The sequence below is a fragment of the Mobula birostris genome, chromosome 21 (genome assembly GCF_030028105.1).
Source record: "Mobula birostris isolate sMobBir1 chromosome 21, sMobBir1.hap1, whole genome shotgun sequence".
Classification (NCBI taxonomy): Eukaryota; Metazoa; Chordata; class Chondrichthyes; order Myliobatiformes; family Myliobatidae; genus Mobula; species Mobula birostris.
Window position 1 is genome coordinate 45,955,357 of NC_092390.1, and position 22,409 is coordinate 45,977,765.

The 22,409-nt window shown below is 41.6% G+C and overlaps 1 protein-coding gene and 1 pseudogene across 1 annotated transcript in view; both read right to left on the reverse strand.

Annotated features, from left to right (window-relative positions):
* The window catches only part of mgmt (O-6-methylguanine-DNA methyltransferase), a 401,995-nt gene extending 392,426 nt beyond the window's left edge, over nt 1-9,569 (reverse strand). The window contains exon 1 of the mRNA XM_072239661.1: nt 9,413-9,569. The gene's annotated coding sequence lies outside the window, so the exon portion shown is untranslated. The remainder of the gene's footprint in view (nt 1-9,412) is intronic.
* An 8,704-nt stretch (nt 9,570-18,273) lies between these two features.
* On the reverse strand, nt 18,274-18,421 carry LOC140186029 (U2 spliceosomal RNA; annotated as a pseudogene).
* Between the last annotated feature and the right edge of the window lie 3,988 nt (nt 18,422-22,409).

The following is a 22,409-nucleotide window of genomic DNA, read 5'->3' on the forward strand; positions in this document are numbered from 1 at the left end:
TGTCCGCCACAACAGACAGGATCTCCCGGTTGCCACCCACTTCAACTCTGCTTCCCATTCCCATTCGGATATGTCCATACATGGCCTCCTCTACTGTCATGATGAGGCTAAACTCAGGTTGGAGGAGCAACACCTCATATACCATCTAGGTAGTCTCCAGCCCCATGGTATGAACTTAGAATTCTCCAACTTCCAGCAATTCCCTCCCCACCTTCCGCTATCCCTATTTCACTCTGCCCCCTCCCCCAGCTGTATATCATCTCCCCTATGGCTCCGCCTCCTTCTACTACCCATTCTGTTTTCCCGTATTCCTTCTTCACCTTTCCTGCCTATCACCTCCCTGCTTCCCCTCCCCCACCCCTTTATCTTTCCCCTGATTGGTTTTTCACCTGGAACCTACCAGCCTTCTCCTTCCCACCTTCCCCCACCTTCTTTATAGGGCCTCTGCCCCTTCCCTCTTCAATCCTGACGAAGGGTTCCAGCCCGAAACGTTGACTGATCGTTTCCACAGCTGCTGCCCAACCTGCTGAGTTCCTCCAGCGTGTTGTGAGTGTTGCTTTGACCCCAGCATCTGCAGAGTATTTTGTGTTTACGATTCCTCCATCCATGCCAGTATCATACAAAGCTCATGGGATTTTATCTTGCTACGTAGTCTCATGTGTAGCACCTTACCAAATACATTCTGAAAATCCAAGTAATTGACATCCACCATCGCTCCTTTGTCCACCCTGTGTGTTACTTCCTTGAACTAACAGATTTGTCAGGCAAGATTTCCCTTTACAGAAACCATACTGACTTTGACTTATTTTACCATGAGTCTCCAAGTACCCCGAAACCTCATCCTTAATAACAGACTCCAACACTTTACCTACCACTGCGATTAGGCTAACTGGCTTATAATTTCTTTCCTCCCTTGTGAAAGAGTGGAGAGACATTTGCAATCTTCCAGTCCTCTGGGACTTGCCAGAATCAAGTGATTCCTGAAAGATCATGACCAATGCATCCGCTATCTCTTCAGCAACCTCTCTCAGAACTCTGGGATGTAGTCCATCTGGTCCAGGTGACTTACCACCTTAAGACTTTTGAGTTTGCCGAGCACTTTTTCCTTTGTAATATCAATAGCACTCACTCCTGCTCCCTGACGCTCACGGACTTCTGTCACATTGCTAGTGTCTTCCACAGTGAAGACTGATGCAAAGTACTTATTGAGTTCAAACTCCATATCTTCATCCTCCATTACTACCTCGCCAGCATCATTTTCCAGTGGTCACAAGATTAATGAGCTGAAACTGTGGATTGGTGCTGGTAACGCAGCTATTCACAATCTGTATCAATTACTTGGATGATGAGACCATGTAATATAACATTCATACAGAGCTCAATGGCGTGAGGGGAAAAAGCCTCTGGCTATCCACACAATCAATGCCTCCCATCATCTTGTACACCTCTATCAGGTCACCTCTCATCCTCCGTCACTCCAAGGAAAAAAGGCTGAGTTCAACCTATTCTCATAAGGCATGCTCCCCAATCCAGGCAACATCCTTGTAAATCTCTTCTGCACCCTTTCTATGGCTTCCACATCCTTCTTATGGTGAGGTGACCAGAACTGAGCACAGTACTCCAAGTGGGGTCTGACCAGGGTCCTATACAGCTGCAACATTGTCTCTCGGCTCTTAAATTCAATCCCACGATTGATGAAGGCCAATGCACCGTATGCTTTCTTAACCACAGAGTCAACCTGCGCAGCATCCTTGAGTGTCCTATGGACTCCGACCCCAAGATCCCTCTGATCCTCCACACTGCCAAGAGTCTTACCATTAATGCTATATTCTGCCATCATATTTGACCTACCAAAATGAACCACCTCACACTTATCTGGGTTGAACGCCATCTGCCACTTCTCAGCCCAGTTTTGCCTCCTATCAATGTCCCATTGTAACCTCTGACAACCCTCCACACTATCCACAAGACCCCCAACCTTTGTGTCATCAGCCAATTCACTAACCCATCCCTCCACTTCCTCATCCAGGTTATTTATAAAAATCACAAAGAGTAGGAGTCCCAGAACAGATCCCTGAGGCACACTACTGGTGACCGACCTCCATGCCAAATATGACCCGTCTACAACCACTCTTTACCTTCTGTGGTCCACAAAGCAATGTGTCCTTGGATCCCATGCCTCCTTACTTTCTCAATAAGCCTTGCTGAAATGCATTTGAGGGGTGCATTTTGTCGGGCTTTAAATGGTAGATGCAGTGCCAAAGATGAGCAGAGATCACAGTTTCAAAGTAAGCAGTCCACTATTCACGTACCAAATTGAGAAGAAATGTCTTTACCCATGTGGTAATCAATCTATGAAATTCTCTGTCCAGGAAGGCTATGGAGGATCAGCTGTGAATATATTTAAGGCAGATTGATGGAATTTTAGATATTAGAGGAATTTTCCCCAGGGTAGAAATGCCTAATACAGGGTATAATTTTAAGGTGTTTGGAGGAAAGTATAGAAAGGTTACTTACAGTGAGATTGGTGGGTGCATGGAATGCCCTGCCGGGGCACTGATAGAGGCAGACACTTTAGGGTTTTTAAGACACTCTTAGATAGGCACATGGATAATAGAATGCAGGGCAATGTACAGTAGGAGGAAAGGATTAGATTGATATTGGAGTAGGTTAAAACGTCTGTGGTTAAAGGGCCTGTACTGTGTTACAGTGCTCATTGCTCTACATTAGATGAATGTGGGATTAGTGGAGAAAAGTGATGCTGAGGTTAAATTAAATGGTGGAGTTAACACCAGGTGTGCACCCTTTCATGTATTTATTGCATTCAAAAATCAGTTGCCAATGGCCTTCAAAACAGAATTTCATGTGCTTATTTACCTTATGTAACTAATAGAGTGGCCACTAAGAATTTGTTTGTGGTCTTCTGCTGCTGCAGCCCATCCACTTCAAGATTCGACGTAGCGTCATTCAGAGATGATCATTTGCACCCCACAGTTGTAACACATGGTTACCTGAATTACTGTCACCCTTCTGTCAGCTTGAACGAGTCTGGCCATTCTCCTCTGACATCTCTCATCAACAAGGCATTTTCGCCCACAAAACTGCCACTCACTGGATATATTTTTGTTTTTTCCACACCATTTTCTGTAACCTCTAGAGACTGTTGTGAATGAAAATTCCAGGAGATCAGCAGTTGCTGAGATAATCAAACCATCCCAGCTGGCACCAACAATTTTTCCATGGTCAAAGTCACTTACATTACATTTCATATCCGTTCTGAATTTTGGTCTGAACAACAACTGAACCTCTTGACCCTGTCTACATGCTTTTATGCGTTGAATAGGTGCCACATGATTGGCTGATTAGATTAGAATTTGCATTAACATGTATGAATACAGGTGTACCTAACAAAGTGCCCTTTATTTGACAAATTAATTATCTACAGTATGGAATAGATGAGACAAAGTGCACAAGAGACTGCAGCCTTTCTTTTCCAAGCCTTACGGCTGAAAATTTGCTTCCAGTCTGCTGTGTGAATCACAAAGTCCCAATCTTCAATAACACTTAGCAAAGTGAGTCATGTGAAAGAAATGTGCAGAGAAGGTAGTTTGTGTTGTCAATCCTTGTGAATTGCCGTTTTGGCAATGTCCAAGCCAAATTAGACTGTGGTGATCCAACATATGCCAAGCATCATCTACAAAGTACACACAGCTGCATACTGTGGCTTTTAGAAGCAACTGGCAGAGAATTTGCCTCAAGTCCTTTGCTTGGAAGGAATATTGCCAATGCTCCATGGTTACTGGCCAACATCTTCTGACTCCTTACCTAAAAGCCGTAAGAGCAGTTTTCACAACATGCCAAACTGTGGTACAACTTATGGTGGCCTGAGCTTAAACTGCAGCATTGTTGTGTGTGTAGCACCAGTCTGAGCTATTTGACTGACTGCCAACGGCAAGTGTACTGCAGCTTGGCAGTGGTCGAATCATGACTGCTGTCATCGTGAGACAGGGCAGCTAATTTGGGTTCCTTTGAGCCACTGCCATTTCACGCGGGACATTTTAAGCCATCCCAATTGCCTCTTGGTGGATAGATTGCTAGAATTCTGTCATGCCCTTAAGGCCCCTATACACAATGGTACCCACTATGCAAGATGCAGATGAATAAAGCCTCACACCTGAGCACTGTAAATGTGTTTCTATTAAGGGTTGGCGAATCCACCTTACATTGCATTTATACCTGCCCGTCAGTCTTCATTTTTAGATCTGCTCATTAATGTCCTCTCAACTCTCCAGAGCAGAATTTGTATTTTCTAGCAATATTCCCAAATCCATGATACAATTTCCACCATCAGTTGGAAGCAATGTCCCCTTCCTCCCTTTCCAGTCGGAAGCTAATTGAAATGGTGCTAACCGTGCACAAAACTGGGTCTTGTGGGTCCACTAAAGTAATAAACAGCTCAGCTACTGCTGACGGACTGACCCCAGAAAACAGGATAATCATAGAATCACAGAATGGTAATCAACAGGAGTCCATTTCATCACTAGGGTTTGAGCAAATGAGGCACAGCCATGAATTTTCAACAAATCCTGCATCTGATCAAACATACCTGGATTAATATTGCATTGCAATCCCAGCACGTGATATCCATCGGAACATCCAGAATACCTAATCAATTGCACTACACCAAACCTTTAAACCATCCTACACCAACCAGGATGGATTTTTTTTCCTGATTGCAAAGAGTTTTGCATTAGCAATCATGTCCCTTATGACTTCCTGAGCCTCTCAGCATTCCATTCACTTTCAGTGTCTACCACAAAGGTCTCAGACCAGGAGCAATATGCGGCAAGCACGAGGAAATCTGCAGATGCTGGAATTTCAAGCAACGCACATAAACGTTGCTGGTGAACGCAGCAGGCCAGGCAGTCCTGACTAAGGGTCTCGGCCCGAAACGTTGACTGTACCTCTTCCTAGAGATGCTGCCTGGCCTGCTGCATTAACCAGCAACTTTTATGTGTGTTGCAATATGCGGCAAGTTGGGCTCTGACCTTCTTCCTGTGTTTCTAGACTGAAGTAGCTCTAGTTTAGGACATTACTTTTTTGCATGATTTAGGGGTACACTGAGCGATCTAAGGACAGTCCATGAATGAACCATGGACCAATCTTAAAGATATTCGTCCGGGGAAAATAAGGAACACACAACTGCAGAAGTTCCCAACCCTTTTTTATGCATGGACCAATACCATTAAGCAAGGGGTCCGTGTACCCCAGGTTGGGAACCCCTACATTACAGAAACAAGCGAGGAGGAGTGAGAGGAAATATATTCCTCGTAAGTTTATGTATTTAATGTAAATATCATGGAATGGAAAATCCACAAGGAAAATCCACATTTCCTCCCCCTCCTCTTCTCACCTTATATCCATTATACTGTATTTTCTACTCTAATCGTCATTCTCGTAATAGGAACTGAACTCAGCAATCTGCTGCAATATATACATAATTAAGTGAAAGGTAGGAAAAACGTAATTATCAGTGACCAACAAAGTAGTGGGCCTTTAATAGCTTGCCTCTACATAGCATATTTAGAACACAGAACATGGAACATAGAACAGTACAGCACAGAAACAGGCCCTTCGGCCCAAAATATTGTGCTGAACTAATTAAATTAGTAATCAAATGCCCAATATATTAGTCCCTTCTGCTTAAACAATGTTTATATCTTTTCATTACCTGTACATCCATGTGTCTATATAAGAGATTCCTGAATACCTCGATTGTATTTGCCTCCACTACCACTCTTGGCAGTGTATTCCAAGCACCCACCACTCTTTGTGTAAAAATCCTGCCCTGAACATCTCCTTTGAACTTATTCCCTCTAACATTAAATGGATGCCCTCAGGTATTACACTTTTCAACCCTGGCTGTCTACTTTATCTGTGTCTCTCATAATTGATATCTCTCAGATTTCTCCTCAGCCTCCATGTTGCAGAGAAAACAACCCAAGTTTATCTAACCTCTCCTTAGAAACATAGAAAACCTACAGCACAATACAGGCCTTTCGACCCACAAAGCTGTGCCAAACATGTCCTTACCTTAGAAATTACCTAGGGTTACCCATAGCCCTCTATTCTCTGAGCTCCATGTATCTAAGTCTCTTAAAAGACCCTATCACATCCGCTTCCACCACCATCACCAGCAGCCCATTCCACGCACTCACCACTCTCTGCATAAAAAACTTACCCCTGACATCTCCTCTGCACCTACTTCCAAGCACCTTAAAACTGTGCCCTCTCGTACTAGCCATTCCAGCCCTGGGAAAAAGCCTCTGACTATCCACACAATCAATGCCTCTCATCATCTTACACACCTCTATCAGGTCACCTCTCATCCTCCGTCGCTCCAAGGAAAAAAGGCCGAGTTCACTCAACCTATTCTCACAAGGCTCCCCAATCCAGGCCACATCCTTGTAAATCTCCTCTGCACCCTTTCTATGGTTTCCACATCCTTCCTATAGTAAAGCGACCAGAACTGAGCACAGTACTCCAAGTGGGGTCTGACCAGGGTCCGAAATAGCTGCAACATTACCTCTCGGCTCCTAAACTCAATCCCATGATTGATGAAGGCCAATGCACCATATGCTTTCTTAACCACAGAGTCAACCTGCGCAGCAGCTTTGAGTGTCCTTTGGACTCGGACCCCAAGATCCCTCTAATCCTCCACACTGTCAAGAGTCTTACCACTAATACCATATTCTGCCATCATATTTGACCTACCAAACTGAACCACCTGGCTCTCCTTATTCTGGTAAACCACTTCTGCTCTCTCTGCAAAACACCCACATCCTTTCTTTCACAGGGCAGCCAAAACTGAATACAATACTGCAAATGCAGCCTACTTAAGTGTTTTATATATAATGTTGCACCATAACTTCCTAACTCTTGAACTCAAATCCTTGACTATAAAGGCAAGTGTGCCACATGCGTTCTTTAACTCCCTTTCACTGCCAGTTACAAGGAACTATGGACTTGGACCCCAAAATCCGCTCTGCATCTCAACACCATTAAGGGTCTCTTTACGTTTGACCTCCCATAGTACAACACTTCAAAGCTGGCCGGGTTAAACTCCCCCTGCCATTTTTCCGCTCACATCTATGTCTGAGCTGCATCCCACTGTATCCTTCACTGGATTTCCCTGCTATGCAGAACACGACTAATCTTCATATCATCTGCAAACTCACAAATCCACCCGTCTATGTTTCAGTCCAATCTAACACAGAGGTCCCAGAGCCTGTAGAAACATCTCTAGTCACAGACTTCAAGCCAGAATAAGACCCATCAACCTCTACCCTCTGTCTTCTATGGGCAAGCCAATTCTGAATCAAACAGTTACTACACCAAGGAACCTAGTCTAACACAGCTGAACCACAAAACAGTCCATTAACGAGTTATCAGAAAAAAAAACACTGAGCCACCAACAGTGATCAACAAACAAAATGCTGGAGGAAATTAACAGGTCAGGCAGCATCTCTGGAGGGAAATACACAGTCAATGTTTCGGGTTGAAGACCTTCATCAGCCTGTGCTGCTGAGTTCCTCTCGCATTTTGTTTATTGCTCAAGATTCTGAGCATCTGTGGTCTCTCGTGTCACAACATACTTATTAGGATACTGATTAAAGATTACCAGCCAATCATTTGACCCGTTATTTTAACCACTTGGCCCAAAATGTCCTGAACTGATTTCTGTTAAGATAATTTCAATGCTTTCTCCAGCTTCTCCAAATGATCTGCCATTTAACAGACTTAATGTTCAGATGCAGAGATTGAGAGCCTGAAGGCACACACTCAGCGATTCCACAACAGCTTCTTCCCCTCTGCCATCAGATTTCTGGATGGACATTGAATCCAGGAGCACTGTCTCACTATTTTTTTTTCTATTTGCACTACTTATTTAATTTAACTTTTTATATATGTATATACTGTCATTTAGTTTTTTTTATTATGTATTGCAATGTACTGCAGCCCACATAATAACAAATTACATGACATATGCCGGTGATATTCAACCTGATTCTGATATCATATACAGCAGCTGTTCGAAATGTGGACCAGATGCACTTTAAGGACTACAACAGAGCCTGACCAGAGCTGCTGTAGATTTGTGGGTGGACAGTGATGCTTCACTTAAGTTTGGAGAAGCATAAATGCAAGAAAGCAACCAAATATGATTTTGGTATCTATAAATAACTTGTGTCCCAAAAAACTCTAACCTCTTACACAGCAATGTGTCTTTTTTTTTGGTTACCTAAGTTTGCTCTTCTACCTCTTATTTAAAATAACACAGTAAGTAATAATTACATTCTTGAAAATGCTGATAAGTAAGTGGAAAAGGTGAGAATGGAATTTATATTAATTCATACATTCTCCCAAAAATGCTTAACGGCGGTAGGATCAAAGAACGTTCTCTACTAAATAAATAAGACCTTATTGAATAAATACAGAACATAGCTATTAAACTGCTCACATTCAGTACTGTGAGGCTTTGTGCATATATACTGCAAATTCTTTAAAGGACAGCACTACAGGGATAAGTAGAGTTAATGTAAAGTACTTATCTTCCTACACGTTCCCAGAGCATTTCATTTTTAAACAGACTTCTAAGAATGGATAATAATTGGTAGTCAAAGGACATCTTCATAAAACCCAAATGAATAATGTTTCATTGAAGTGAAACAGACCAGTGCCAGTAATGTCAGGTAGGAGATCCACCTGGAGTATGTTCGCTAGTCAGAGATTAGTCTGTTTACAACACTGCATGGCGACCAGTGAATGTACTCCACGAGGATCCTCCTGTCAGCAGTGTATCCGTTTCACCGAGATGTCAGTCAGCAGAACTCTACAGAGAAGCCTGAGACTGTGGATCGCTCAGTGGCAGGACTTCTTAACGTGCTCCGGGACGCCTAAGCATACAAGTGCATCTCTCTACGGCACTGCCTTCCCTTAAAGGAACAGCAATCTTTAATTTGGCATTGTCAGTTGGATCCTTGTTATCTCTGAAAACTGAAATGAGGGAAAGAACTGGCACAGTATGAAAATGCCGGGTCAGGAATTCCGAACAAGTTATTTAAATTGCAATACTGTGCGCCGAGTTGTAAAGAGCCACGTGCGGAAGTGCTGGGCAGGCCTGTGCTGAGAGGTTAGAGCAGCAGTTCGACACACTGGAGCATACAATGCAAGCTGGAGTTGCGTATGTGAGGTTTGGATAGCGCTGTGCCGCGGAGACTCGCCGCTCAGTTTCACTCGTACTGTGTGAGGGAGAATGGGACAACAGGGGCCGAGCAGGGTTATAACTCACATCGCCCGCCCTCAGGAGAGAGAGAGATGGGTCCTAGGACTCCGAGGAACTCGCACTCACCGGGAACTTCCGCCTTCGCAACGACCCTGCGATGAGTGACAAGGTGCGGTGGCTGCTCTCTAGCCACTCCCACGGGTGGCCCTCTCAAGTGCACAAAACACACCCACACACCCCGCAAATAGCTGGGGCAGGTGGTGCTCAGAGGAAAGAAGTTTGAAGGAGGTGTCAGACCAGGGTGCAGTTGGTCACATGACACGGTTCTTAAAGAAGTAACAGCGTTAAAGCTAGGACCATTGTCACTCTGCAGTCACTCCACTGCTTCCATTCTTTGGAAGAACATTCAAAATAAGTTTAAAAATTGGGTGGGGGTTGGAGATATGTCTCTACCGAAATGGAGTGTAAGGCATTTCTTCCGTTCGCTAGTCTGTCAGTCGCCTTAGGGAAAGGTGTGACACCTTAGCAACACCATCCCCTTCCCCCCTCAATCAGGGTTATGTGAGGCCACAGGAGCAGGTGATAGATGGCCGTATGAGCACCGGATGCAGATCACACGTCCTGGTTATGCGAGCACTGACATTAGACAAACAATCTTTGAAGAGTATTGATAATGGATGGGGTGAAGCACCTTCAATTACTCCAAAAGACTGAGATTTGGTAAAATACTGAAAGACTTATTCGCTGTACAATACGACCTCCACAGTGAGTGTCTGTCCCCGGACTGAGGGGGTGGGGCAAGGCGATCACCTTTATACAGGACTCTGTGGGAGGAGCCACAGGGGCAGTCAGCAGAGGGGTGTGTCCAGACAGGTAACCGAGTTACAACATATATACATGGTTTACCACATGGGGTAACCCGCCTTGTAAAGACACTGCCTAGAAGAAGGCAATTGCAAACCACTTCTGCAGAAAGATTTGCCAAGAGCAATCATGGTCACAGAAAGACCATGATTGCCCACGTCATACGACAACGCACATAACCAACAGACCAACAAATTAGCTGAATCTATGTGTTTTCTATTAATTCCTTATTTGTGCCTGTGCCACTAGTTATCTGGGATCAGGGCTGCTACAGTCATGAAGTCACAGACCAATACAGCACAGAAACAGGCCAATCAGTCAATCATGTACATACTGGTCATTACTCAGCCTGTAGCCTTCTATTTCTTAAAAAATATGAGAATGGCTGCCTCCACCACTCCATAAGACAGTGCATTCCTGATTTCAGCCACACTCTGAAACAATTTCTTCCCAATTCCCTCTAAATCTACTTATGCCTGGTAGTTAAGGTAACCTTTGCTAGGGGAAAACTTTTCTATGCTGTCTACATCCTTCATAATGTTGTCACCTCGCAGTTAGGTACCCCCTTAGTCCTTTCCACACCAAGAAAAACAAACCCTGTCTTTTGCATTTTCCTCACAGCTGACATACTCTGCTGCAGGCAACATCCTGGTGAATCTCCTGTGCAATCACATTCTTCCTAGAGTGTGATGAGCAGATTTTTTCCTTTGTTCTCCAATGGGACCGAATGGTGTCTCATCACTTTTCTTTTTTACAGTGGTGAGACACGATTCAGAAACATCTTTGATCTTATATTTAAAAGGATGGTCACTTTTCAGGTCAATACTCTGCATCAGTTCTGATTTGGGATCTTTACATAAAATGGTAACTATTTCTAAACCTTCAGAGATACTGCTGACCTGCTGAACTCTTCCAGAAGATTATTCTTTGCTCCAGATACCAGCATCTACAGCTGCTTGTGCCTCTTTGATCCTATGATCCTTATTTCGTATGCTCCTGGGTATCTTGCAGTCAACATAAGTGATCAATATACAATACTGTCCAAAAGTCTTAGGCACATACCTATAGTTATGATGCCAAAGATTTTTGCACAGTATTGTATTTGTCAACGTGAAGCAGAGAGCAAGTTTGTAAATCTGAATGGTGCAAAGGATGTTGAGAATGGCCAGAATGGACCCATGGGGGAGGGGTGCAGGACAGGTGGCAGAGAAGGGGTGCCAGGGTGGGGATTGACACAGGTGCAGACACACCCAGCCCTGAGGCACCAGGCAAGGTCACTTCACTCCAAACAATTGGTTTATTGATCATTACAGAATGTATCTCCAGTGCTTCTCACTCCCTTTCCCTTTTCCCAAATATGATTCCCCTCTCCCTGTTCCCTTCCCACTCTCAGTCGGCAATAGGAACCCATATCAGAATCACTCACATATATCATGAAATATGTTTTTTGTAGCAGCAGCAGGACAGAGCAATACATAAAATTACAACAGTACTGTGCAAAAGTCTTTGACACCTTTGCTGTATATGCGTGCCTAAGGGTTTTGCACAATACTGTAAGTGTTGTGGAATCCTTCTCTAATTTTCATTGTATAATGCCTTGTCCCAAGTCTCCCTGTTATTCCCACTTCTATGCATCTGACCTGCTGTGAAGACCCAGTTCATAAATACAATTGTGCACATTGAACTATTTTCTCTAATGCTGGAATCATAAAGCTTACACTGATTGCATTTCCTCTCATACATTCTCTCCTCAAGTTAGGTTTTTCAGGACTTGACTTCATTCTTCACCTGTTCATTTACATTTCAGTAAGATTATACTTTGCTGTGGAATATGATGTGGCTCGATTGCTTGAAAGTCCTGCTGTATCAAACATTTTCATACTAATCCATCTTTGTACCTGATCCAAAGACACCCTGTAGTTATGATTATCAAATATTCTGGAGGGCAATGTAGTCATTCATCTCTCCAGCTTTTGACTGAACTTATAACTCTATAATTTCATTGCATGAATTAAAGGTGAAGTCATTTTGACAAACTTGCAAGATTTCCAAGATATACCAAGTCTGGGACTGGCTTGCCAAATGATATTATCGGTCCTTCGAGAATTCTGAGGGTGATTTTTTACTTCCAGTCAATTTCTTGTACTCAGGTCCAGACCTCAGTGTGGTTCAATGGATTGTAAGTTTTCAGAACTCAGGCTACCAATGTGGAATGACTCTGTCATTCTTGATGGTTCTGACTCTTTGCCAATCTGCCCTCTTTGTCAGTGTGAGTTATGTGCTCTTTGTGCGATCCTAACATCCAACTGTCCATTTGCAAAAATCCAGACAAGCACACAGGAGACACAAAACTAGATTAAACTCTTTGTTTGAGGCTCCTCACAGTCTGTCTCTTCAATAAGGATTGTTACAGTCCTGTAAGTGGTGAATGCTCCTTAGTACAGGGGTGGCCAACCTTTTACATTCCATGCATCAATTTTTTCACTCATGAGTTCAGATGTGCCATACAACTCTTGTACCCCATTTCAATTCTTGTAAAAATATGTTACTATAGAACTTGTGCGTGAAAAAATCACATCTGAACTCGCGCATGAAAAAATTGGCTCACGGAATGTAAAAAGTTGGCCAGCCCTGCCTTAGTACAAGAGTAACAGCCTTAAAGCAACAATTGCTGTTTACAGCTACTTTTATATTTAAGGTAAAAAGTAAAAACAGGAACTGTTCAATAGTCCTGGCTATGCCCGTGAACATAATAAAAACGATTTTACTGGGTTTTGCTACCCTTTCAGTATAATTGTCTGCAAGGATTACAACTCCCGCCTGATTGGAAATTTCCTAGACTTACTGACTGGTGATTTCTCTATTGCACTCAGTTGTTGAACTTTCTAAATGGAGTCCATCAGTGCAGCAGAGACGTTGAGTTTCCTCATCATTTCAGCTGGGGCATCTGCTCTCAGTTCCTGCATCAGGTTAGAGCGGACACAAAATCCACAAGCTCACTCACTTACGAGCCAGTCCTCATCAGGGGATCAGAGGATCAGAGATGGAGAAAGTCAGTGACTTTAAATTCATCAGCATTATCATTTCAGAGTATCTGGCATGTGTCCAGTATGTAAATACCATCACAAAGAAGGCACAGCAGTGCCTCTCCTTTCTTAGAGGTCTGCGCAGATTCAACATGTTATCCAAAACTTTGACAAACTTCTGTAGATATGCAGTGGAAAGTATACTGACTGGTTGCATCATGGAAACACTGATGACCTTGAATGGGAAAAAAACTACAAAAAGTGGTAGATAAAGCCCAGTCCATCAGGGATAAAGGCCTCCCCCGCCCCCTCCAAGGAGTGTTGTTGCAGGAAAAGAGCATCCACCATCTAGGCCATGTTCTCTTCTCACTGCTGCTATTAGGAAGGAGAAACAGGAGCCTCAAGCCTCACATCACCACTTTCAGGAACAGTTATTACCCCTCAACCAGAGGGGATAAGTTCAGTCACCCCAACACTCTGAATTGATTCCATAACCTGTGGACTCACATACAGGGACTTTACAACTCATATCCTTGATGTGGGTGCCACGGCTGTGCAGTAATTAGTGCAATGCTATTACAGCTTGAGGCATCAGAGTTCAATTCCAGCATGCTCCATAAAGAGTCTCTGCACATCCTCGCCATGGAAGGTGTGGGTTTTTACCGGGTACTCTCGTTTCTTTCCACAGTCTAAAGCCATGCCCAGTAGGTTAATTGGTCATTGTAAATCATCCCGTGGTCAGGTTAGGGTTAAATGGAGGTTGTCAGATTGAAGGGTTGGAAGGCCCTACTCTTTCCTGTATCTCTAAGAAATAAAATAAAATATTTATTGCTTATTTATATTATTATTTAATACTTCTTTTGCTTTTGCACAGTTTTTTCATTGATTCTATTGTGTTTTTTTTCCATTTACTATGAACAACCACAAAAAATGGTGACATACTTTGATAATAAAATTATTTTGAACTTTGAACTGTAAATACAAATTGTAAAGCTGCAAGGAAAAAAATAAGACTAAGGAAGTAGTTTTTATTTTTATTTGCATTCATGCTTTTATAATTTAAAATAATATCGGTGATTTTTATTTTTAAATTATTAGAATCAAACAGCATGGAATCAGGCTACTTAGTCCATCACAGGCAGCCTTCCATATTAATCATCTCCTAGTACTTGGCCTGCAGTTTTCAATGCCTAGGTGATTCAAGTGCTCATGTAGACACCTTGTAACTACTGTTGACAACTCTGCTTCCACCACTTTCTCTGACACTCTTCTTCAGGTACTGAGTGAAAAAGCTGCACTCAGATCTTGCTAAATCTATAGGTCCTTCCCCTGAATCTATGTCCTCTAGTTGTATTCATCTCTAATGAAGGAAAGAGATTCCTAGGAAAGCAGGTTTGACCTGCAGGTCCAAGAAGGTAAGTCTGCATCTATGAAGGAACATTTAGGCTATTATTACTATTACGTATGTGAATTATTTCAAATTGCTGTAACTATATGGGTTAGACACATTTTTATGGGTCTTTTTGAAAGCTTGTGATGTTTTTATGTAATGAGAATGTAATTGTTGGCATCAGCAGAGGTCATTGTTGGTGCCAAATATTACGAAGTCTGCTTTGAGAGCAGAAACTTGGAGCCGCTGCTCTTTCAGATACATAGCGATACCAGGTGTTATGTGTAGTCAGAGCAACAAAACAAAGTTTATAGATGACATAAAGCTTGGAAGTGCAATAAATTCCAGTGAGGACTTTAAGAGGAGATGGGCCTGTGAACTGCGCAGTAACCTTTCAGGTGAAATGCAATGCCAAGAAATGTGGGGTGATGAGAAGAGCGAAGAGATGCAGAGCAAATGTCATAGGCAATAGAAAGAGATAAAGGCAGTAGAGATGGGTGTTTGAGGTGGAGGATTGGACATGTCAGGCAGATTCTGGGTGGTGCAGTAATAGGGAAGTTAATTAAGTTGTACCAAAAATGCATTTGTGAACTTTTGCTTGATTAATTAACAAATAGTGTACAAAAGCAAGAAAGCTGCCGCAGCTACCGCGCGATCGAGAATTGCCAGAGGGAAGGCCCCAATTCCTCGGCCTTGCGCATCGCCTGTTGCCGGGGCTGGGGTCGAAGCACTCGGCAGAGATGGTGCTCAGTGTCGGGGAGCTGGTCGGAGGCTCAGAGTTTTCGGATGGACTCGGAGTTGGACTATGGTCAGATGCTTCCGAGATGCTGCATCGGCAAGTTGGCAGCGCTGGAGGTTTACCGTCTGCGTGAGATGAAGGGACTTTCGAGAGACTTTGTGATTTTACTGTGCCCATGGTCTGTTCTTATCAAATTACGGTATTGCTTTGCACTGTTGTAATTATATGTTATAATTATGTGGTTTTTGTCAGTTTTCCAGTCTTGGTTTGTCATGTGTCTCTGTGATATCATTCTGGAAAAACATTGTACCATTTCTTAATGCATGCATTACTAAGTGACAATAAAAGAGGACTGTGCGTCCTCATAATCTAATCTAATCTAAGTTATTTAAACCTTTATGAAGTGTGTCTTAAGCATTATTGTAGTATTAAATTCAGTGGAAGTCCTTGATGATTGATTAGGTTGGTGCAGGGACAATGTTCCCACAATACAAGAGTAAGATGAGAATTTGCCCAAAGAGTGATTAAAATTTGCTACTTGTAAAAATGCCATCCCCTTCTCTCAATTCCTCCGGCTCTGCTGCATCTGCTCTCGGAATGAGGCTTTTCAACCTAGAACAAGGGAGATATCCTCCTTTTTCAAAGAAAGGGGCTTCCCTTCCTCCACCATTAATGCCACCCTCAACCGCATCTCTTCCATTTCAAACACGTCTGCTCTTGCCCCATCCTCCTACCACGCTACCAGGAATTGGGTTCCTCTAGTCTTCACCTACCAAGCCAGCAGCCTCCGTGTCCAGCACATAATTCTCCGAAAATTCTGTCACCTCCAACAGGATCCCAGTACCAAACACATCTTTCCCTCCCCAGAGATCGCTCCCTACGCGACTCCCTTGACCATTTGTCCCTCCGCAATGATCCTTGCAAGCAGAACAAGTGCTTCACCTGCCCCTACTCCTCCTCCCTCACTACCATTCAGGGCCCTTAAACAGTCCTTCCAGGTGAGGCAACACTTCGCCTGTGAGTCTGTAGGGGTCATATACTGTGTTTGTTGCTCCCAGTGTGGCCTTCTGTATATTGGTGAGACCCGACATTGATTGGGAGACCGCCTTGATGAGCATCTATGCTCCATCTGTCAGAACAAGTGGAATCTCCCAGTGACCACTCATTTTAATTCCACTTTCCATTCCCATTCTGATATGTCCATCCATGGCCCCCTCCACTGTTACAATGAGGCCACACTTAGGTTGGAGGAGCACCACCTTATATTCCATTTTGGTAGCCTCCAACCCGATGACATGAACATTGATTTTTCAGACTTCTGGTAATGCCCCCATCCCTTCACCATTTCCCATCCCCTTTTCCCAACCTCACCTTATCTCCTTGCTCGCCCATCACCTCCCCCTGGTACTCCTCCCCCCTTTTTCTTTCTTCCATGGCCTTCTGATTTTTCACTAATCGACTTCCTAGCTCTTTGTTTCATCCTTCCCCCTCCAGGTTTCACCTATCCCCTGGTGTTTCTCGCTCCCCTCCCCCCCACCTTTTAAATCTACTCCTCAGCATTTTTTCTCCAGTCCTGCCAAAGTGTCTCGGCCCAAAACATTGACTGTTCTTTTTTCCATAGATGCTGCCTCACCTGCTGAGTTCCTCCAGCATTTTGTGTGTGTGTGTTGCCCGTATTTCCAGTACCTGCAGATTTTCTCTTGTTTATGATGCCGCAAATTTGTTCCACCTGAAAGGCTGGTGGAAGAAATCCAATAATAACGCTTAAAAGACAACTGGATAGGTACCAGGAAAAATAAACTCACAGCAATAAAGAAAGAACAGTGTAGCATTCATTCACTCATTCATTTATTTATTGAGATACTAGGCCAAACAGGCCCTTCCAGCCTTTTGAACTGCTTCAACCAGCAGCCCCTGATTTAACCCTTACCTAATCACGGGCCAATTTACAATGAGCAATTAGCCTTCCAGTCAGTACATCTTTGGACTGTGGGAGGACACCAGAACACCCAAAGGAAACCCACACAGTCATGGGGAGAACATACAACTCCTTACAGACAGCTGCATCAACCCAGTTTATTATTTTACAATCCACGGGCATGCACTTAACCAAACTGTTCTGAGAGCTGGGTCTGAAATTCAGATAAGTTCCAATCATTGTTAACCATTCCTGCAACCTCCTCAAAGAAATCTTATTGTTGATCAAGAACTGAGTGGTAAGTTAATGTTGGCTACTTCTTTCCAATATTTTTTATTAGTTTCTCCATAGAAGAATACAGAGTACAAGAAAGTATATATAAAAGGTCAAAAAATATTTTTTTAAAACTACCAATTACATTATATCTATCCTTAATAACAATCTCATTACCCCGTATTCATGTAAGTTAATCAATAGTTATATTGAACTATACTAATTTATTACAAAAAAAAATCTAACCTCTACCAAGACCAAAGCTGTTTATTAAGGGATAAAAAGGTAAAATACCTCCTCATATAATAAAAGATGATAATAGCCAACATCTGAATTTAAACAACGAATTGAGGGTTTTGAAAGTTTTGAAAATAATTCAGAAAAGGTCCCCACAATGTTTGAAAGTCTTGATGAGATTCAGAAATTGAACAATGAATCTTCTCTAAATCTAAGCATGACATAATGTCGCATAACCATTGAGCATGAGTAGGAGGAAAAACATCTTTCCATTTAAACAAAAGCGCCCTCCTAGCTATAAGAGAGCTAAAGGCCAAAATATGTAAATCTGATGTCTTCAGCTTGATATCTTGTCCTGCAACAATACCAAATAGGGCCGTCAGAGGATTAGGCCTAAAATTGACTTTGAAAAGTAAAGAAAAAGTTTGAAAAACTTCCTTCCAATATTTTCCAAGACTCGGACGTCCAAACATATGAATTAATGAAGCTTCTCCATTATTACATCTGTTACAGCAGGGAGATATATCCGAATAAAAACGAGAAAGCTTATCTTTAGTCATATAGACTCTAGTACCACCTTAAATTGTATGAGGGAATGGCGAGCACATGGCGATGAAGTATTCACCAGTTTAAAAATTTCTGTTTTTTCCTACTACACTTGATCTTAGCCAAAAGGCCGAGAAGCGATTTAAAAAATTTCATTCCAAGTTTCCTCAGATATTGACGTCTGTAAATCTTGTTCCCAGAGATTCTTAATTTCGTCTAAAGGAACATAGCTCGTCTCCAGTAACATACCATAAATATCAGATATTGAACCATTATGAAAAGGTGTCAAATTAAAAATTACGTCTCGTAAGTTCTCATTTGAGCTTATAGGGAATGTGCATAATTGAGATCTTAGAAAGTCTCTGATTTGTAGATATCTAAAAAAGTGAGTTTTGGGTAAGCTATATTTAGCTGACAATTGCTCAAATGAAAAAAGGTTTCCTCCAACAAACAGACCCCAAAAACATTGAATACCCAACCTGTTCCATTCTTTAAAAACTAAATCAGTCATGGAGGGTTAAAAAAAATTAGAATAAATGGGACTTGAAAGGGAAAATCTCAATAAACCAAAATGTTTTCTAAATTGTATCCTGATCCTCAGGGTTTGTTTAACTTTTAAATTATCAGTTAGTTTACTTACAAATAAAGGAAATGAGGATCCAAGAAGAGAAATAATAGAAAATTTATTAACAGAGTTAGCTTCTAAAGAAACCCATACCGGACAGTCTACACGATTAATATAACATAGCCAAAATGTAAGATATCGTATATTAACTGCCCAGTAATAAAACATAAAATTAGGTAAGGCTAAACCTCCAGACTTTTTAGATTTTTGAAGATGAACTTTATTTAAACAAGGACGTTATGTTGGCTACTTCTAATACTTCTCTATCCACTAAAATTACCTTATATGTGATCCCTTAACATTAAAAATACTGTGCTCACTGGTCTCTAATTAAAAGATGCATTATTTCCAAGTTCAAAGTAAATTTATGATCAAAGTACATATATGATATACAACCCTGAGTTTTATTTTTAAGGGGGCATACCCAATAAATCCATAAAAGAATGACAACCATAGTAGAATCAATGAAAGACCGTACCAAATTGGGCATTTAATCAGTGTGCAAAAGACGACAACTAACTGTGAAAATATAAAAAGAAAGAAACAACAATAATAACTAAATATTGAGAACATGAGATGAAGAATCCTTGAAAGTGAGTCCATAGGTTGTGGGAACATTTCAGTGATGGGGAAGTAAAGTTATTCCCCTTGTTTCAAGAGCCTGATTGTTGACGAGTAATAACAGTTGCTGAACCTGGTGGTGTGAGTCCTGAGACAGCAGTGAAAAGAGAGCATGTCCTGTGTGCTGGGGGTCCCTGATGATGGATGCTGCTTTCCTGCAATGGACTGGGCCAGAATTATTTTCCACTTTTGTGGAAAAAGTCTACATTAACTGCTTTCCAAGTAATTCATATTTGAAATAAATAAAATTATTGATGAGGACCATCAGTCTCATCACTCCAGTTTACTATGATAGGAAATTTCAGAGACTGAAGCTTTGTTAACCACCTGCTTGAAGGCTTTTATTCTCTGCCTTCTCCTGTGGTAACTAGGATTAGCAGACTTTCCCCTCCCTCTGTGAACTCCTTTCATTAAATAATGATTTCGTCATTCTCACACAGTTGTCCCATCTCTTCATTACTAGTAGTTTTTGACAGAGTTTCTTTGTATTCTTTTTAAAATACTTATTTATGCTAAGAGCATTTTCCTATTGTTCTTTTATGTCTTCATGTATATTCCTGGCATGCTTCATCTTTACAACTCATCAATTTCATAGTCTTTATCTATTTATAGTTCACTTGCTTCCCTGTTTGAAAATTATATGAGATCCCTTTCTGTCTCATGTCTTCCCTTTCACCTGTGTCAAATTTACTTTCTTGTGTGGCTCATAATTTTTTTAGGGGTAAAGTCTTTCCATTTTCCATTCAGATCATAATCTTTAATATAGTTCATTCCTGTTTTACTTCTTTCTGGATATTGCTTTTAATTTTATGACAACTTTTATGTAAGCAATTCTAATTTCTGTTACAGTTTATTATCTCTGAACCCCAAATGTTTCCATTCTCAACAGTTATTGCTACCTTGTTCTTGAATGGCAAATTTAAACTGCTTTACGTTGGATGAAAAGCATAGACAACTTAGCCTTTCAAATCTTCCAATATTTAGTGCGATCCAGCTGATCAGTATTTGAGCTCTGTGATCTGCCATGGCTTTGAACTATTCTATATCTTTGTCTTGCAGAATTCTGTCTGTCACAGAATTAAAATTATTAGTTGCATTGGCATCTAATCCTTTCTTTGGAAGGAAGCTCAGGCGAAACTGTTCATTCAATGAGTTGCTGAGTCCTTTTCTGGGAAATCTGGGTTAAATTTTATGCTTAACTTTTTTATTGTTGTTTCTCTATGCAGTCAATAAAGTTTCTTTGTACCTGTTTACCAATTCCTTTTACAAATTTGGTCACCACTTCCCTTTTAACACTTACAGAATTCAAGGGTAATTGATATAATCTCTTTTTGTAATTTAACCCTTTGAATCTTGGTAATCTTTGAATCTTTTAATTGAAACCTTTGAAATTTGTGATACTCTGTGTGTGTTTAACCAGGGCTTTGTAAAATCATAACAAACAATTCTCGCATTTATCTATAGTGCTCATCTAGGATAATATGTTTATTTTCATTCACTCACCCATCAGATGCTTAATTGATTCTGATGCATTCCTTTATACACATTGGTTATATCTACTTTAAGGCCTCAGCACATTTTTTTAATGGAAGATCTTTTATTTTTAATTTTGATGTATCTTTCTAACATGCTGGCATATCTTATACAACATGGCTCAGATTGGATTGATTTTGATTACAACCATTTTCTCAGGAAGGCTCAAGCTTGTTGATCAGTCCTTGTGAAGGGCACCACTTTGTAGAAAGCACGTGAGTGCACTGGTGAGTGTGACGTAGATCCACCAGCATGTTGTTCGAAGCCATACAAATATCATGTGGATACCAGGCTTCTTGATTTTACACTACTGTCCCAACAAAGGAGCCTATTTGCTTCACTGCTCTAATCAGTCATTCTCTGCACCACTGGTCTGCCATCTACAAAATGCATTGCATTACTTACCCTGGCTAATTGGACAAACTGATTACTATAACCAAGAAGAACAAGGCATTCAAGTGTGTGAAGTCAAGTCTAGCCAAGTTTATTGTCATTTAACTATAGACATGTATAATGTATATAGAAATAAGGCAATGTTTCTCTGAACCTGGGTGTGAAGTGACGTAGTACACATGACACACGTTAACTTAAAAAGGTACGGATAAAATCTACAGATGAATCACACATAAATAACAAACTAACGTGCATTGATTTTAAGTATTGGAAGGCACGGAACAGATTAACCAGTGGCACCTCAAACACCGTGCAGCTGTGAGTTCAGAAGTCTAATGGCCTGGAGTAGAAACTGTTTCTCATCCTGGCCATTCTTGTTTTTATACGCCATAGTCTCCTGCCTGATGGTAAGAAGTCAAAGGGGATGCTGGATGGATAGGTGGGATCTTTAATAATACTAAGGGCCCTGCGTACGCGGCACTCCTGATAAATAAACCTGATGGATGGTAGGAAGCCCCCTATGATTCTCTCAGCCGTTATCACACTCCTTTGTAGTGACTTCTGGTCTGAAGCTCAACTGCTCCCATACCAGATGGAGATGCAACTTGTCAGGATGCTTTCAATGATGCTCCTGTAAAACGTAGTTAAGATGAGGGGATGGGAGCCTTGCTTGCCTCAATCTTCTTCGGAAGTGGAGGCACTGATGTGCCTTCTTATTCAAGGAGGTGATATTAAAGGACCAGATGATTCCAACTGTGCCAGGAACTTGGCACTCTTAATCCTCTCTATGGAGGAGCCATGCGTTCACAGAAAGGGATAGTTTGTCTGCATCTTCCTGTAGTCCATAATTATTTCCTCTGAAAACACTACTACTTACATGTTTTTCTCTTATTAATATATCATCCTAATTTAGAAATTATCTCATTATCCCTTAATGTTGCTGGTTAAAATCTTGCAG